Source organism: Gallus gallus, chromosome 18, assembly GCF_016699485.2.
Source record: "Gallus gallus isolate bGalGal1 chromosome 18, bGalGal1.mat.broiler.GRCg7b, whole genome shotgun sequence".
Lineage (NCBI taxonomy): Eukaryota > Metazoa > Chordata > Aves > Galliformes > Phasianidae > Gallus > Gallus gallus.
In genome coordinates this window covers 90,176-97,863 of record NC_052549.1, presented here as the reverse complement: position 1 = coordinate 97,863, position 7,688 = coordinate 90,176, and the positions used below count along the sequence as shown (strand labels likewise).

Genomic DNA, 7,688 nt, shown 5'->3' with positions numbered 1-7,688 from the left:
GCTTTTGTCTGTTGCCTCCCTCCTTCTGCCCCTGTCAGAGGGGAGGAACGAGCTGCACTTGCACAGAGACATTGCTCTCACGGCCACTCCCCCCTCAGGTTGGAGCATTCCTGGCTGCAGGATGGGCAAACCGAAGTTCTTGCCTGATTGTGTCTGTAAAGCTTAAAAAGGGACACAAACTATGGCCTCTTGGCTCATGAGAGGGGGTGAGAGAGGGGATGCTGTGCTATTGGGCTGCAGCCAAGAGTCTGAGAGAGTCTGTGTTATGTGAGATTTGAGAGACAGTTCTGGGGAGTGTGGGAGCAGTGCAAACGTGCAAGGGTGCTTTTCCTTTCAGGGGCCTTTGTGCGACAGCAGATGTTGATGCCCTAGAAGCACGGTGCGGAGCACATCCTGGGATCAAGGTGCCACGGACTGGAAAATGCTGCTGTGGCGAAGTTCCTGTGTGAAGACAAAACTCCCAGTCCCCCAGAAAAGTGGAGGCAGAAGAGCAGTGACAAGGTATCTACATGTCTATCTGTGTATGTGCACAGCAGGCCCAGCTGCCCCTGCTTCCTCCCTCCACGGGATCTGCTCCTGCTGCTGCTGCTGCTGGAGTCTCCTCTGGCCATGGTGGCGTGGGGCGAGTTCTTGTGTCAAACAGGATCTCCCATTCGTCAACTCATTGTGACCGGGCCTGATCCCCTGGTTGACCTGTAATGAATCGCAACGTTATCCATCCCATAACCTACCCTGGCACCGAGGTTAGACACCGTAGGTCTGTAGCTACCAGGATCATCTTCTGGCCCCTTCTGAGCTTGAGACCTCATGCGGCTGTCTCTAAAGTGTCTTGCCCACCACTTCATCCTGGTTGGGTGGCCTGTAGCACACTCCCACGCTAACGTCAGTCTTACTGGCCTTTGCTTTTATTCTGACCTAGAAGCTCTCAACCCTATCATGGCCATCGTTCATTTCCAGACATTCCCATTCTTTCTTAACGTAGAGGGCTGCACCACTGCCTTTCCTGCCTTGCCTCTCTCTTTTGAAAAGTCGCTAGCCATCCATCACAGCACTCCAGCTGTGTGAGTCATTCCACCACGTTTCTGTGATTTTTCTCCTGTTTTTGGATTCCAAGAAAAGCCAGGTAGGATTATTTTTATTGTTATTCTTTTTTTAATGGCAGGCATTGTGTTCAACTTAAAAAGGAACGCATGAAGAATAGCTTTGTTTGCATTCTGGTAAGTGCTGAGGCTTTGGCTGATGACAGCTTTCAGCTGCAGCTGAACTAGGCTGGATTTGTCTCCTGCTCTCCATAGGTGAGTGTTTCTCTTCCAGATCTTTGAATCAGCTTTCTACACGCTTAAGTGATGGAACAGGAAAGACTCCAATATGGTAAAAACGTGATTTCTAGTGTTTTGGTACGTATATTCAAGTCAGTATGGGTCCATTTCAGACAGCATCGTCTCACATCTGTTTGTTGTCTCATATCAAAGGCATTTTTACTAATTTGGCTACATACATACTCCACCCATAGTTTGCGTCTTGTCTTCTTAGGGTGAGGTTTGCCTGCTGAACAGCAAGACAAAAGAAGCTTAAATTACAGAAGCAGAGAAGCAGAGACAGTCTAGAGGCTCAATACAGTACGGATCAGTTAGAGTATTACTTTGAAGTTGTTGTGTTCTGGGTCTTAGGTGGGATGAGAGACGGGTGTGAATGTTACAGCCAAGTGTTTTTCCCTTGTTCATTGTTCACCTGCTGCCATGCAAGCCAGCTCTTCTTTTCCCTGCCTCTGCTTTCTTGTTGCATGCATATGCATCGCAAAATCTCTGAACAGATTTATTTTCACGTTTTAACAGTGTATAGCTAGAAGTGGGGCTTATCTCAGCCTTTTGTCTCATCATCTGATGGCGATTGGTTGTGTATGGGGGGAGTTTGCACGAATTATTAGCATCTCACCAAAAGCAAGGAACAGAAAAAGAAAGAAAAAAACACCAAACCGCCCTAAAAGCTGCATAAATGACTATAGCTGAGCCAGCAGGAAATATTACCTGCAGTTTGCAGAGTCCTCATTTTGCTCAGCACTGACTGGATGGGGTTAACAGTGACCGCTAATGAAGGAGCTCTGCTACCTGTCTGAGCAGTGCTCCAGTCTTTGTTGCTGCGTTAGGAATGCACTGCTTCTCCTGCCACATTTCTTCACGCCCTCGGTTGTTATCTGAGCAGTGTTAGCCCCCACGAGCTATGCAGTCAGTGCCTGCTTGCTCCAGGTGCTCCATAAGCACAGCAGAAGGATGCCAGGGGGCTTGCAGGCAGTGTGTGCATGCTGTTGCTCTCTCAAAGAAGCCCCTGTTTTAGCTAGCTGCAGAAGAAACCATTTTTTCCTTGGTCAGATCCTTGCAAACGCAGTGCAAGTGTACAGAACGGTACAGTGTCTAGCTGTCTTTTGGCAGTATGTGCAATGAGGTTATCTATTTTTCAGGCAGAGGAGTGCCTCCCGACAGTTGAGACTGAGCATTGTTTTCTCTCCTTCTTCATATCTTGCAGGAAAGATTGTTTCACGTGTAATGAAAAGCTAGTGTCCAGATGATCACTGCGGCCAGATGGCAATTTTGATGCCCTCGTCACTAAGACTTGTCCAAGCCCTGATGTATGTGAAGCTCATCAGGAGGGAATGCTCGCAAGAATCAGCTAACACAATAGCAGCAAGCTTTCAGTGACAGCGTTCAGGAAGGGTGACGATTCAGGCTGGGAGCAGGTATGTCATCACCTGACTTGACCACATGTAACTTGATGCTAGAAGTACACCACGTCCTCCCTCCCTGCATGGCAAGAGATTGCTCTCTTCTCCTGCAAAGGCAGCCAAAGTAACTTCTGTGTGCTGACTAGAGAGAGAAAACTTGGTGTCACTCCTCGCAAGTCCTGTGGCAGCCAGATACTGTGTTAGCCACTCACAGGTAGCATGTCTTTGGTATCAGGGTGTAAGAGAATGAACTCTGTAGGAGCGCTGCTGTCATAGGCCACCAAGGGCCCGGGATGCCTGGCTGAAATTTGATGTTGCAGATACCTTGGTGTCACTGGAATCCATGGAGTTGACACAGTCCTCTGATGGCTGGATTTCGGCTTTCTAAGGGTATTCCTTTCTGTTTCTCATCTTTTCGGGTGATATTGCTTTGCTTTCCTTGGCTTTTTAGTAATTCCTATTTGGTTATTGTTTCTGGAATGGCTTTGCTTTGCTCCTTGGTTTTTTCTTTTGTATCTTTGCCTTGCATTGCTTGTGAATTTTCATTTATTCCTTCTCTTCAGTGCAAAGCATTGGTGAGTGCTTTTCTCTTTGTACTGTGTTTGGTTTTCTTTGCTTTGACACGATATACACGAGTAAAGCAAATGAATGGAATACAGTATGGTGACCTTGTTTTGTTTGCTTTGTTTTCCTTGCCTTGGTTGTTTTTCCCCTATTGCTTTTCAGTAGTGCGCCTTTTTGCTTTGCTTTCCATTGTCTTTGTGTCTGTTTTGTTGGCTCTTTGTCTTAGCTGTTCCTTTTCTTTGCATTAGCTTCTTCCTCCCAGAGGAGAGCATTCCTTGCCTTTTCAGAGGATGGTTCTTGGCTTTGCTTGGAGTTTCTCCCTTGCTCTTCATTCTTGGTTGCCTTACCTGGCTTTGCCTTCCTTGTCCCCTTGCCCCGGCCTTGCTCTTCCTTTGCCTTCACTTACCTGATGTGCTCTCTCCCTTGATTGTTCTGTTCTGTCTGTTTCCTTTCTGGCTTCTTGAACTGCAGCCTCCTCTCTGGGCTTTCCTGCCGTGCTTGATGCATTTGCAGCTCCTTGGAGTTTCCCAGGTGGGTCCACGCCTCCTGGGCCCTCCTTGCCTCTTCCCTTGTGGTGCTCTTGTGGCTTTTTCTCCAGCTGGCTGGATCCATGCGGGCCTATTGCCCCATTTTCTCGGCATTGGTGTATGTAGATTGTTCTGTGTCATCTTCCCAGGCATAGATGCTGAGTTTTTGCCTCTCCCAGACTCTGTTTGTCATCTTTGCTTTTCCGTGAGAGTGTATTCTGTTCTGTTAGCGTTGGTTGCTTGTTTTGAATTTGGTGTTTGTTGTTGTTTCATGTATTGTTATTGGCTTTCTTTGATGTGCGTGGGTTTTTCTTTGTTCTTTTTTTCAGTTTGGTGCTCTTTTTTTTTTTTTTTGCTGTTCACTTCTTTGCACTGTATTTTTTTCCCAGTAGCGTTTCTTTTCCTTTCTCTTGTACTAGAAATTTTAGCTCCTAACACTAATCCAAATGTATAAACCACAAGTCTGAACCACACAGGTGTATGGGAACTGTATAATCACAGCCTGACCCTCTGTTTGACCACCTGAGGCGAGTGCTGAGTCAGCTGCAGGGGCACAGGTGATGGCAGTTTCACCTGAGTGACCGGAAGGGGTGGACCCTGGCTGCAGCCCTGCTAGACCCCATGTAAGGGCTGACTCCCAAGGAGGAAGGCTCTCTCTCTGGAGGTCACCCTTAGTGGAGCTGTTCTGCGCGCCCAGGGTACGGGTAAGCTTTGTATTTCATTCCTCCTTTGGAAAGGCAATTCTCTCTCTGCTCCTTTACCTATTTGCCTTACAATCTGTTTGCCATACACACAGGTAATGTTTAACCCCACTAATGGGTAGCCCTTAAGCCTTTTCTGTAAATGCAACAGGGATAGGGTTAGCCCTCATCAAGTAAGGGCCACCCTCAGTCCTAAACCAAAGGGTAGCCCTTAACCATAACCGAAGTGCGAATCCTTCGCTCTAATCCAATGTGGTAACCGTTGACCTGTCACTGAAGGGAAGCCCTTCATCCTAACCCTACTATGGTAACTCTTCATCCTAAACGCTAGCCTCTAACAGTAACCTTTAAGCCAATCCCTAGGGGTTTTCCTTAAGCCTTTGCCCTGACTGAACTTGGTAGCATTTCCACGTGAAGCCTTATCTAATGCAGTAACCCGACCATCTGATGCCAAAGGGTAACGGTCCGCAGTTAGTAGTAAGACTAAATAGTAGCACTTAACCGTAATCCAGCAGGGGATGAGGCCGAGCTTGTCTTCTGCCAGGGCTGCTCTCAGCCCCAGGCACGGCGAGCGGCTGCGGGCAGTGCATCTCCCAGCTGAGGTGCCTGTCAACATCTGCCCGCTGTCCTTGTGGAGGGCCCGTCATCGTCATGGAAACTGATTGTAACAGCACAAAGGTTCCAGGAGCGTGGGTGATGTCAGCTGTGACATCCTCTGGGGGGCCTGGAGCCGCCCTTTTTTGGCCTTGCAGCCCATCAAGCCAAAGCCTGCTGTCCTGCACGTGGTCCCACCGGGCAGAAACTCTTGGGACGTAGGAAGGTTCAGGGAGGGGACAGATGCCCTGAGGGCATTCTTGATTCCATCCCGACAGTTGTCTTTGTCTTTGTTCTTTCCATGTCGTGTGGTTTTCTTTGCTTTTCCTCTTGCTATTTAACATCTTTCTTCTTTATGCTTCTTTCTCTGTTGCTTTGCATTGCACTGCTTTGGTTGTTTGTTGGTTTTTTTTCCCTTCCTTTCAGGCCAAGCCCCAGGGGCTGCTAGGGCAATGTCCTTCACTTGGAGGGGGAGGCTGGGTTTCCCATCTGAGGGCTTCATGCACAAATAGCAAGGAAAACTCAGACACAGAGCAATGCTAAGCAAAAGCACGCCTTTTCTGAGACACTGTCTCAAGCTCCCTGAGCTCTTTTTTCCTACGAGGTAACTCCCCTGCTTTTTTCCATCTCTTATTACAACAAGAGAGATTTCCATCGCTCTTACAACAGCTCGCCAAATAATGTTCTTACCCACAGAAGCTTTCCCTTTTCCCTTTTCTCAGTGAGAGTCGCTTGAATCCCGGCTGATTCCCTAAAACCAAGTGTAATTTTCTCCTTCCCAGAAACCAGTCACCAACAGAAGTTGTCCTGTTAGCCCACACCACCCAAAATCCCTCAAATACACCTATTCTTACAGCCAAACCAGACCATTTTCTGTTCAATTGCAGTGCAGCTTACAGGACCGTATTTCTAGTCTTGTTCCTGCTGAGGTAGTGGTAAAGAAACCCCAGGTCTGCCTGACAGCAATACATTGCTCAGAGTAAAGCTGCTGGAGCACACAAAATGCTGTCAGGCGTCCGAGCTGAGCAACAGACTTCATTCCTGAATTGCACAGCTACCAGTAGAAGTGACTCCACGCTGTTTGGCCTGTCCAAGGAGTTCACGCAGCTCTGAGTACCCCCATTTCTACACAGAGTGGTATCCCCCGTCGGCTATCAGCTGCTACTGTAAGCCTTTCTGCTGCTTGAAGCCAGAGGGGCCAGACCCAGCTGGCCCTTAGGGACCTCCTTTGGACCCAGGCCTCCGACGGAAGTGTACCACTGGTTAACCCAGAATGGCAACTGTAGACCAAGGCTATCACAGGCACAGTTTTCCCTTACCCAGGGAGCGGAAGGGACTCAGTCCAGTAAATGAAGATGGAACTGCTTACCCCTTTGTGAGGAGGAGGGCTCACACCCTACTAAACAAGAGCAGAATTTGAAGCAGTGATCCTTCCCTTGGGGCAGCCAGCCCTGAAATGAGGTGAGGGAGGGGTGGAACCAGGCTGCACCCCTTTGTCATCCAGGTGAATTGCTTCCCTCTTTTTGCTCCTGAGCAGAACAAGATTTGAGGAGTCGGAAAGCCTGTGAAGTCCAAAAAGACTGCTTTCCCTACTTCCTTCCCGTTTGTGTTAGCTGGCTGTCACGGAGTGATCTAGATCAGTGTATGCCTGTGGCGGGGCAGTGGGCCTGTTTTCCTGTGTTTGGCTTCCTTGCTTTGCCATGATGCTGTCTTGAGTTCATGTGCTGGACTCTTGTATTTCGTGTCTTTGTTTTGCTTTGCTCTGTTTCCTTGTTGTTTGCCGTTCTTTTGTCAGTCTTGCTTTATTGCTGCTCCTGTGTTGCAATACCTTTGTTTGTTCAGATGTGGTGATTGATACTTTTCCCTTTCCCATTCTTGGAACTCTTTCTCCCTCCTTCAGGTGTTCCTCTTTGTTTCTCGGCTTTTCAGGTGATTTTGCTTTGCCTTCCTTGGCTTTTTGGAACTTGGGAAAAGGTACCGAGGTGCATGGATATGGAGAAGAAAAGCTCTCCTGCTGTGGCTGGAGAGGTGATGCAAAGGAGGCCTCCCGAGCAAGCACCACAAAGGCAGCTTGCTTCTCCAGAGGCTGCAGCATAAGCTCGTGTTCCTTGCGGAGGACTCCGTGTGCATCTGCAGGAGCTGCTTTGGCGTGGAGGATTTTGTGGAGTTGCTGCCAGTCGTTGCTCGGATGAAGTGAGGCTTTTGTCCTTGTATCTGTGCAGGAAGCAGTGCGGAGGGAACGTGTGTGGTGAGATGCTGAGGAGAGAGTTGCCTTCCTTGCCCCAGCAGGCTGCTTGTGTCCTGTGATGCACGGTGACGAGAAGGCTGCTGTTCTGTGAGTAAGCCTGCCACGTGGGAGTAATGGTTGTGGCCTTCTGGGCAAGTCTCTGAGGAGAGGTCTTTGGGCAGGCTGGTTGTTTTGCTGGGCAAGTGCCATTTCAGTTGTTTGTTGCCGTGCTTGGTTGGTGCTTGTTTGAGAAATAGTCGTTCTCTAGCGAGCAGTGCTCTGGCAGCCAGAGGGAAGTGAGAAATGTAGTCCACCCAGTCTTCTCCAGAGCCTTACGCTGCCTTTCCCCAGTGTGT

The 7,688-nt window shown here is 48.8% G+C and overlaps 1 long non-coding RNA gene across 2 annotated transcripts; it reads left to right on the top strand.

Annotated features, from left to right (window-relative positions):
* Positions 1-440: 440 nt before the first annotated feature.
* On the top strand, positions 441-3,326 carry LOC112531435. 2 transcript variants are annotated; one of them, XR_005840763.1, is made up of 4 exons: positions 445-501; positions 1,163-1,217; positions 1,296-1,397; positions 2,524-3,326. It is a non-coding gene; the product is annotated as an uncharacterized LOC112531435 (long non-coding RNA). The 2 variants fall into 2 exon arrangements; XR_005840762.1 differs by lacking the exon at positions 1,296-1,397 and having other exon boundaries at positions 441-501; positions 1,163-1,295.
* Positions 3,327-7,688: the final 4,362 nt, after the last annotated feature.